The sequence below is a fragment of the Malus sylvestris genome, chromosome 9 (assembly GCF_916048215.2).
Source record: "Malus sylvestris chromosome 9, drMalSylv7.2, whole genome shotgun sequence".
In the NCBI taxonomy this organism is placed as follows: Eukaryota; Viridiplantae; Streptophyta; class Magnoliopsida; order Rosales; family Rosaceae; genus Malus; species Malus sylvestris.
This window is the reverse complement of record NC_062268.1, coordinates 33,000,723-33,012,172: the sequence shown is the minus strand read 5'-3', so window position 1 is coordinate 33,012,172 and position 11,450 is coordinate 33,000,723. Positions and strand designations below refer to the sequence as shown.

The 11,450-nt window shown below is 40.0% G+C and overlaps 1 pseudogene; it reads left to right on the top strand.

The window, feature by feature from the left end:
- Positions 1 to 448: 448 nt before the first annotated feature.
- LOC126634505 (GDSL esterase/lipase At5g37690-like) lies at positions 449 to 9,309 on the top strand (annotated as a pseudogene).
- Positions 9,310 to 11,450: the final 2,141 nt, after the last annotated feature.

The following is an 11,450-nucleotide window of genomic DNA, read 5'->3' as shown; positions in this document are numbered from 1 at the left end:
CAATTACAACATTGTTTTTGACAGAACAATATGTTACACTAAAGGGGTGAGGGAATAATTTGATTTCAAACTTGCCATTTGCGAGATTTGAACCGAAAACCTACTACAAGACTGGTACTAAGTGGTAATTACGACATTGTAAAGGTTGTTAAGTTTAGCAGGCATCCAACTAACCCAAAGTAGGCAGCCAAATAAGAGAACTTAGAGCAGAACAAGTGAATTTTGACACCATTGTGCATGCTTTTTGTTAATTTCAAAATTTTGTATTCTTTACACTCTGAAGCAATAACCACCTAACAAGTAACATATCAAACTGTGCTGACTTAAGGCAGCTGAGTTGGCCAACTTCTCAAGATTATATAATTAATCAATCACCTAATATGTCCAGACTTTGGGATTTAGACATCATCAAAATTTTCATGATCAATTTGTTATAAATTCTTGTCTCACTAACTGCCACTTATTTCCCATGTGAGAGAGATTCAAAGATGGAAGTGACAATGTGGATGGCTTTAGCTACCACCATTTTCACAACCATGGTAGCAGTCGCTTCATCGGCAGTGTCTACCGTGACCTTTGTCTTCGGTGACTCCTTGACAGAAGTAGGGAACAACAACTATCTGTCGTATTCTCTTGCAAAGTAAAAATTATCCTTGGTATGGTGTCGATTATGCCGGAACTCAAGCTACTGGGAGGTTCACTAATGGAAGAACCATTGGCGACATTATATGTAGTGTTCTTACTTCTTATACTACTTATCCGACGTCGATATTTTTCTTTTCCTTTGTACCTCCAGGAACTTACTGAATTTTTTTTGTGATCTTTTGTAGCCCAAAAGCTTGGGATTACATCACCACCACCTTATCTATCCTTGGCACAGAATGATGATGCACTGCTTAAAGGGGTTAATTATGTATCTGGTGGTGCAGGAATACTGAATGACACTGGACTCTATTTTGTAATCACATTTCTTCCAAAAATATTAATCCCTCTTATGTTTATGATCACATCGTTGAACCTACAACATCGGAGGCAGGAATAAATGCTCTATAATATTAAATTATTTTGTTATTTTTCTTCATGACAGATTCAGAGAATGTTGTTTGATGATCAAATACAAAATTTCAACAAGACAAAGGAAGCCATCAAGGCTAAGATTGGGACAAAGGAAGTAGTCAATTTATTGATTGAATCCCTTTGCATATTTTCATGCAGCAATGATTATGTCAACAATTACCTGCAACCCTTTTCAGCTGATTGTCAGCAGTACACTTATGATGAATTTGTGGAATTATTGATTGGTACATTAGAGAGACAATTTAAGGTTAGTAAACACTATTAGTTTTTTTTTTTTTTTTTTTTTTTTGAACAAATCGATATTATCTATACTAAGGGGAGGGGGTGTCGCCTTTGGCGAGAGTTGAACCTAAGACCTCTCACTAATCAGTGAGGAGGAATACCACTAGACCGTAGTACTAGTGGCAGTAAACACTATTAGTTAGATTAGGGAAAACGGATATTTTGGATTCGTCTTAAAACCTCTCACACTTTTTCTAGTATTGAGAAGAGAAGTACCATTAAAAGAGAATGCTTTGAATAATTTTATTCTTCTCAATGAGAGGTATTTATACAATGTGTACAACCCTAATGTAATAGGAAGAAAACTAATTACACGAAATTATAGGAGATTACATGGAATTGATATCAATTAGGAATCCTACCTAAAATACAAAGTCAACACTCTCCCTCAAGTTGGTGCATATATGTTACTCATGCCCAACTTGTGTAAGAAACATGAAAACTTATGACTTGAAACAGCTTTCGTGAGGATATCTGCCAACTGATCCTCTGTTCTTATTGTCGGTAGCTCAATTATTTTTTCTTCTAATTTTTCTTTGATGAAGAATCGATCAACTTCAACATGCTTTGTTCTATCATGTTGTACCGGATTATGTGCAATGTCACGGGCAGCTTTATTATCACAAAATAATTTCATAGGTTGATCATGTGGTATACCCAAATCGTGAAGCAGGAGCCTAAGCCACAGAATTTCACAAATCCCCAAAGCCATACCTCTATATTCAACTTCTGCACTAGAACGGGCAACCACATTCTATTTCTTACTTCTCCATGTAACCAAGTTACCCCCAACGAATGTAAAGTAACCTGATGTTGTGTGCCTATCGTCAATCGAACCCGCCCAATCTGCATCAGTATAACCTTCAACTCTAAGATGATTATTCCCTTTAAACAAAATTCCTTTGCCGGGACTTCCTTTCAAACATCTCAAAATTCTCATCACTGCATTCATATGTTGTTCTCCGGGATCATGCATGTATTGACTTACTACACTTAAGGCATAAGCAAGGTCCGGTCTTGTGTGTGCCAAGTACATTAAACGACTTACTAACCTTTGGTATCTCCCTTTGTCAACTGGTACTTGATTAGGATCAACACTAAGCTTCAATCCTTCCTTTAATGGTGTAGCTACTGGTTGACAAGCTAACATGTCGGTTTCGTGCAACAAATCAATAATATACTTCCTCTGTGATAAGAAAATTCCCAAACTGCTTCTCGATACCTCAATCCCTAAAAAATATTTCAATGATCCAAGGTCCTTCATCTCAAATTCTGTAGACAAATATCTTTGCAAGGCTGCACGTTCTTTTGGGTCATTACCGGTTACCACCATATCATCTACATACACAATAAGTGCAGTAAGTTTCTCATTTAGTCTTTTCAGGAACAGAGTATGATCGGAGTTACTTTGTTTGTATCCAAATGCTCTCATAGATTTTGTGAATCTTCCAAACCATGCCCGAGAGAACTGCTTCAAACCATATAAGGATTTCTTCAACCTGCACACTTTTCTTTTGTATTTATCTAGAGCATTACATCCTGGTGGAAGATCCATATAAATCTCTTATGTCAAGTCTCCATGCAAGAAGGCGTTCTTCACATCAAACTGTTGTAAGGGCCAATTAAGATTTGCGACCAAGGACAACAAAACACGAACTGTGTTGATCTTGGCTACAGGTGCAAATGTATATGTGTAGTTGATTCCATATTTTTTAGTGTATCTTTTTGCTACCAGTCTTGCCTTGAAACGATCCATCATCCCATCTGTTTTGTATTTCATAGTATAAACTCATTTGCATCCCACAGGTTTCTTGCCAGCTGACAAATCTATGATCTTTTAGGTAGCATTCTTCTTCAAAGACTTCAACTCTTCATTCATTGCTGCTTGCCAACGTGGATCAGCTAAAGCCTCATGCACACTGTTAGGAACAGATACAGTAGATAATTGATGCACAAACGACTTATTTGATTCTGACAGGTGACTGGTAGACACATAATTACTTAACCGGTATAACACATTAGACTCAGGGTTGGGCTTACTCACTGGATACCTAGTTTTGCATTTAGGGTCGACTTCATAAGTAAGTTTAGGAATACCTCGGTTGACGTGATCAGGGAGACGACGTGGTGGTGGTGCATCCGGGATCGAAGACGATTAATTATGGTTATTAGGACTCAAGATCGACTGTGAGGTAGCTGGCGACATAGGGCTGTCCTTTGGTGAAGAAATTGGCAGTGAGTTATCTGGCAATGTCGACTCGTCCATTTCAAGGTTTTCAACATTGTTTCCATGTAATGATCACCACTTGTTTCCAAGACATTACCACTTAATTCTAATTCATTCACATCATTGTTTTCATGTGAATGATCACCACTTATTTCCAAGACATCACCACTTAAATCCAAATCATTCACTCTATCTATATTTGGAATAGTATAATCAAGGGTTTGAACTTCTTTCTGACTCTCCCCCTGAAGTGAAGGCTCGGGATTGGCAAAGTACATATTATTCTCATGAAACGCAACATCCATAGTGACAAACAACTTATTCGTCGGAGGATGATAACAACGGTATCCTTTTTGCCTTGATGCATACCCCACAAACACACATCGTAAGGCCCGAGGTTCAAGCTTATTTCGTTGTTGTTTGTGAAGATGAACGAAGGCCACACAACCAAACACATGAGGTGGAAGACTAGTGACTGCAGGAGCATCAACATGGGAAGAAAGTGCCTGAAGAGGTGTCTGAAAATCAACCGATCGGGATGGAACACGATTAATGAGATACGCAGCTGAGGTGAGAGCTTCTCCCCAATAGGATAACAGGAGACGCGCCTTGAGTAAAGAAACACGAACAACCTCCAGAAGCTGGCGGTTCTTGCGTTCGGCAACTCCATTTTATTGTGGAGTATATGGACATGTAGTTTGATGAACAATCCCATGATGATCAAGAAAGGCACGAAGTTCAGAGTTAACATATTCACCACCATTATCACTCCTGAGAACCTGTATTTGTGACTTATATTGTACTTGTACCATTTTGTAAAACTGTTGAAATAAAGAAGTAACTTCACTTTTGGATTTCATCAAACAAACCCAAGTCATACGTGTGCAGTCATCAATAAAAGTAACGAACCAATGAGCACCACCAAATGTAGCAGTTTTAGATGGACCCCAAACATCAGAATGAATTATCATAAATGGAACATAACTTTTATTCAAACTGGATGGAAACGAAGCACGATGACTTTTAGCTAGTTCACAAACACCACATTTAAAGCCAGAAACATCATGCTTAACAAATAGGCTAGGAAACAACCTCCGTAAATAGCCGAAAGAAGCATGTCCAAGTCAACGATGCCACAATCTCTGAAGCTTTATTCTTATCCCTGTGATTTCCTTCCACTGCAAGAGCTTGAGTCAGCATGCGGGAACTGTTCGATGTCAGCTCCAAGTAGTAGAGCTTCCCCTTCCTAATACCATAACCAATCGTCTTGCGAGTCCGAATGTCTTAAAAACACAAAAAATCACAAGAAAATGTAGGGCGACATTTATTTGAGCAACATATAATAAATTATAGTCAAGAGAATGAATAACGAGTACAGAATCAAGATTCAGGGTTTCAAAAAGTGAGACATCGCCTTCTCCGATAATGGGGGCAACATTACCATTGGCAACATTCACGACAGTTTTGGGTGATGGTTTTAGGGTTTGTACCTGTCTAGAATCACAAGTCATATGTTCAGTAGCACCTGAATCAATTGTCCATGTATTATTTATAACAGATGTAGAAACCTTTAAAGCCTTACCTTTGTTACCTGTATTAGAATCTATTTTCGATTTGACAATCGAGGTACACGACTTGTTACAGTGGGGATCACAAGTCTTGAATTGGTCTCGATTAGTCCAACTCTCATGTCCGATTAGGTCAGATCCATTTGAAAAAGAACGAGCACGGGCAGCCATTGTGAATTGGGTGCAACGTGTGTACAGGAACCAAATTTAGCAGCAACTATGAGGCCCAAAAAACAAATACTGGCCAAAAATAAATAAATAAATAAAGTAACCCTTCTTCCTTTTTTCCTTTCCTTAACAACAACTTTTTTTCCTTTTTTTTTCTTTTCTTCAGTCAAACATGATTTCCCCTTTTGATTCCTCTTTTTATTTTTTTTAACCTGGGCTCTGATACCAAACTGTCACATCCCGACCTAGGCCCCCATCACATCCCGTGTTCAACTCTGCCGCAGCACGATATTGTCCACTTTGGGCCCCGACCACGCCCTCACGGTTTTGTTTCTGGGAACTCACACGAGAACTTCCCAGTGGGTCACCTATCATGGGATTGCTCTCGCACGAACTCGCTTAACTTCGGAGTTCCGATGGAACACGAAGCCAATGAACTCCCAAAAGGCCTCATGCTAGGTAGAGATGGGAATATACATATAAGGCTTAGAGGATCCACTCCCCTGGGCGATGTAGGATGTTACAATCCACCCCCTCTTAGGGGCCCGATGTCTTCGTCGGCACACTTCTGGCCAGGGATTGGCTCTGATACCAAAAAGAGAATGATTTGAATAATTTTATTCTTCTCAATGAGAGGTATTTATACAATGTGTACAACCCTAATGTAATAGGAAGAAAACTAATTACACGAAATTATAGGAGATCACACGAAATTGATATCAATTAGGAATCCTACCTAAAATACAAAGTCAACACCATTAAACTAATGGGAACTGAAGCTTGAACGTAATCTTTCATCCAAACAAACTTCTTGATACAAACTGGTTTTCGTAGACTTGTGAAAAAATACAAGATTTTCAAGCCGAACATAACAATCTTCAAGTATGGCTTGTTTCTCATCGAGCCAAACGTAGGTTTCACTTGTTTCTTTCACGAGCTTCAACAAGTCAAACACAAGCCGAAATCGGTGAAAGCCAATTTACATCCCTTACCCTAGGTTAATTAACAATGCATGTTCAAACTGTGTGTGCTAAAGGCTCTACCAACTGGGTGCTCGAAAGATGATGTTCTATGGTCTCGGACCACTTGGCTGCATTCCTTCTCATAGGGTGAAATCAAAGACAGGCCAGTGCTTAAAAAGAGTGAATGAGTGAGTGCTAGAATTCAACTCCAAAGTACAAAAGCTCATTGCCTTTCTTAACATGCAACTCTCACAGGTAAAGCTCTCATTTGCAGGCACGTACAGATACGTCTACGACTTAATCCAAAACCCTACAACTTACGGTAATCAAGCTCGATTATTTAACTGTATATTCAAATTCGATTAATATAGGTTTTATTTACAATGTACCAATTTTTCAGGGTTTAAGGTTTTGAACACTTCGTGTTGCAATGTGGACAGAAACATTGGAGGGCTATGCTTGCCAAATTCAAAGATATGCCCCAGCCGGAAAGACGGCGTATTATGAGATGCATTCCACCCTTCCGACGCAGCAAATGCAGTTCTCGCAGACAAACTCTTCTCGAGGGTATTTTCTGCGACTCCTTCTAGTGCACCAACACCTTCACCCTAGTTGGCATTTCTACAATGATAATTGAAGGATACATGGTAGAAACCCATTAAGGCAATAATGCAAGCAACTAAAAGGCGCTAGGATATAAAGTATGCAATATGGATTTAGGTAAACAGCAAAATAGTACCTAAATCCAAACTACAACAAAAGCTCTCTTCTCTCTCTCCCTAAAAGCTCTTTCTCCCTCAACCAAACCCTAGCCGTCAACAAACCCCCCTTGTCGCTGGCCTCTGGCTACGGTTGGGGGCTGGTGGCACCCTCTCCCTTTCTTTCTCTAGCTCTTTCTCCCTTCCTTTTTCCCCATCTTCCCCACCTCTTGCCAATTTCGATTTTTTTCCCTTTCTTCTCACGTCACCCCTCCCTTGTGTCGCTCTCTTCCCCCGCGTTTCATTCTCTCTCCCTCCCCGTGTCCCCCCTGCCCCGCGCCTCTGTTTTTTCCATTTCTTTTCTTTCATTCACTATGCCAACCCTCCCCCTCCGCATTTTTTAGCTTGCTTCATCCTTGTTCTTCTCCCTATCTTTTGCATGGTTGTACCGTGATTTTGGGTCTCTTTCCGATATCTAGGTTTTGCCATTTTCAAGTTATTCTCTTGATTTAGGTCTGATTCGGAGCTTGGGTTTGGATTGAGGTCGTTTGGTAGGTCGAAGACACTCCTCTGCCGGTGGTGTGATGTTTCTTCCTCTTGATTTGGACACACCGCTTCCTACGCCTACCCTCTGTTTGCTCCGTCTGGGTCGTGCTTTTGCTGGGGTTGCATCACCTGGGCTTTTCCAAATGTGGCTTCTCGTTGTGCAGCCAGCTGCCTTGGTTCGACTTGTTGATGGGGCTATCCAAATCTGTGCAGTGGTCTTTATCAGGAATGGCGCATTCTTCCATCGGAAGGTGCTGCCTTGTGGCTTCCTTCTCGGAATATTTTGTTAACTACTAAGGTGTACAGCGAACCCCTTTCCGGTGTTGTCTCATTGTCCATTCGCCTTTGTGCACCGTGGTGTCGCTGTTTGTTTTGGTCAAATTGGTCTTCGCTTTTGTGCGATGCGGTTTGGTACTCTCGTTAGCTAACAAAACAATGACTTGATGTGATCTCACTTTTTCGCGATGATTTTTTATGGCCTTGCTTTTCAGCGATGTCCGTTGTGGCTGTCTCTATTTCTCTGTTGCTGCTATCGTTTATTGTAACAGATCTGTACTAGTAGCTCTTATGCGCTTGGCGGTTGTATGTTAGCTCTTGTGGTTATCGTTTAGGGGTTTCCTCTTATTTGTCTATTTGTGGAATTCACGTTAGATCAATTTATTGGTCATTGAAGCTATGTACCCAATGACACCTTTGTAATGGTTCATGTTGATTAATGAAATACATTATCGTTTCCTGTAAAAAAAAATGTAAATAGTAAATAAATAAAGCGAGAGTGAAATATTTTGGCATACACTTATTCCCTTATAAATGTACAAGATAATTATACAAAATTCCCCTTCAAATGGAAGGATATTCATGAAGAACTGATAAGCCTAATATCTTGTTTTACCAAAGCAAAAAACACTGCCTAAATTAACTCAATTTCATCTTACACCCACATCCAAAAGACTAAATCAGAATCAACTCAAATCACTTCATCTCACCTCTCAAATAGATTTAAACTATAAAATACGCCCGCGCGTAGCTGCGGGAACTGAATGCATCAGGCGTAATTGCATGAATAAGACACATTTAACTTGAATAAATTCAACACAATCATGAATGAACATAGGGACACATGAGTGAATGAGGTCGATAAGATAAGCAGCTTGGCTTTTATATACATTCAACTGAGCTAACATGTAAAAACATTGTACAATTAGTAGAATGAAACTAAACATTCTTGATCACAAAGACGTGGTCACCAAAAATGTTTTGTTTCCATAAGAAACAGAAGCAACATGCAGTTCACATATATTTTTCCCTTGTAGTTAAGATGGCAAAATATATGCCCTGTAGGGCAGACATCTATTTTAGCAGTTAATAAAAAACATAGAAAGTGGCTACTAACCAAAGCATCCTTTGAACAAATTAAGAAATTCAAACAAAATTAAACACCAAAGAAATAATAAACACAGAAAATATATGCTTGTACAGTTAATCAAATCAACAAAAAAAAAAAAACAATTAACAGTGTGAGAAACGACAGCAAGCATACCAGCAGCATGCACAACCTTCTCCGATGAAGCCATGAGAGCACCTCAATCGGCAACGAAGAAACAGAGAAATCAATCTCCATTCACCAAGCAAAGATTCAAACCCAAAAATGCATAATTTATCATAAAATTCGCACAATCGATTCGAGTGCTTCCATTGAACTCTAAGAGATCACAACATCTTTTCAGTAATCGGGATAAAATAAATTCAAAATACAAACACATTTGCAATGAACGAAGACGAAACAACTGTAAGATCGAAAGCAAAAATGAAACCGACCAGTTCATTTTTCCTCTCCTCTAATTTTTCAAGTATAGCCTTCTTTAAAGCTTCTACGTCATTTTCGGTTTCAACTGTCGTCTTCGGATCAGAAATGGATTCATCTGATTGACCAGATCGACTGGCATCCAATGCGGTTTGTACATTTTTGAGTTTGTTCGCGTCAGGAATTTCCGTCGGGGATGTTTCCTGGCCGACAAGCACATAGCTCCCCTGGAGGTTGGCGCCGGTTGAGGGCTGCTGTCGGGCTTCTGCTTCGCTGTCGAGCTTTGTCGGGCAAACCTCGTCGGGCAAGTCTCGTCGGGCAAGACTCTTCGGGCAAAGATTGTCGGGCAAGGCTGAAAAAGAATGACAGAGTTAACTTTGAGAGGTGCCTTTGTAGGGCCTTAGGTGTAGGCCTTGAGGCTCACAATCAAGGTTAACTTTTAGGTGCTCAGGCGTGCCACTGCCATCTTCAGCATGACAGATGTGAAATGGATGTCGAGTTTTAGTTGTATATATGTATATATTCGAGAAACCGTGTTAGTTATCACAGGTACCTTCGTGGGGCCTTAGGTGTAGGCCTTGAGGCTTCCCATAAATAACTAAACCAGTGCCCGAACACATCATATTTGTTCTCATGATTGCCGGAGTTTTCTAACTATTATACCTCTGATTACCCGAGTCTAAGTAGAATGAACCCAAATAGGTGCCTTTGTGGGGCCTTAGGTATAGGCCTTGAGGCTTCCCATCAGAGTTCATTCTTATACTTAAACTCTCTAGATTGCAGAACGGAATGAATCCAAATGGATGCCTTTGTGGGGCCTTAGGTGTAGGCCTTGAGGCTTTCCATCAGAATCCATTCCATGCTAAAGCGTTCTATGGTAATCATAATATAATAGAAATAAAACTAGAGGGTAGGTCGATTACTTGCGCCCCAAGTAACTTCGGACTTCTCGTTTATCAAGGACTGTCGTGGATGGGTTAAGTCCACATAAAGTTCTTTTTTATGCCTTGAGGCCAAGGACTTTTCACTGATCAGATTTACATGTCCGAGGGCTTAGGACTTGGATCTGGTTTGAACACTTAAGATATATTCAAATCGGATTCAAGTATTGAGAAAGCCTTTTAATAGTCATATTGCTAGAAATAACTTGCATATAACTGGATGTATACAACATATTGAAAAGACAAAAACAAAGCAAAGAAGGTCGGGCAAGGTTAAACCTTATCGGGTAAGGCTGCTCGTCTTGTAAGTTCCTATCTTTGTAGTTTTGTCAAGGGTCTGAAAGCTTTAGAGGGATAGAGAAAGAGATTACAAAAGATGAATCGATACTACAGCAAGGTTGAACAGGGTAGCAGAGCTATTACAAAGGTTTGGAGGGAGAGTTATCCCGCGAGGGATGAAGGCTTGTCCCGAGAGGGATGAAGGCTGACTACAGCTTTGTTTTGAAGGCAAATTTGACTTTGAGCAGAGTTTGTGCTTGCATTTGTTTGTTTGATTGAGTGTCCTTATTCCTGGATTTTCTTTCTTCTTATATAGACAACTCGGCTTGGCCTTCTGTAGCAGCAGCTTTGCCCGAATGCGGTTTGAGGGTGATGACTCATCAGCTATTTTACATGTAATGCCACCATAAAGTGCTTTATGGGCTGTGTAGCTGATCAGTCTACACCACTTGGCCTTTGGGTAGGTAAGCAAGTGGTCTTCATGAGCTGCACCAAGTCAAAAAAGGCCTTTTCCTGCCTTCTGGGCTTTGACTGGGCTCTGGCTATTTTTCCCTTTGGACCTCCTTTCGGGCCAGCTCCTTCCTTGAGCCCAAAGTTCAAGATTTGATCCAAACAGAGTTCACATCTCAAATTCCTTTCATTCTCTTCCATCTCCTAATAACAAAAATCATAAATTTTCGGAAAGAGTGTTGGTCTCCCATTAACAAAAATACGATATACTCAAGTCTCACCATTAAGCTTCCTCTTCAGCAAATCTGCTCTTGAATTTTCTCATGTATTTTGTTTTCACACGATATTGCCCTTTCATATACAACATTCTCTTCCTGCAATGTCACCTCCCTCAATTGTGCTTGTCCACAAATGCAAATGGGAAGTATTAAGAAAGATTAAAACATCG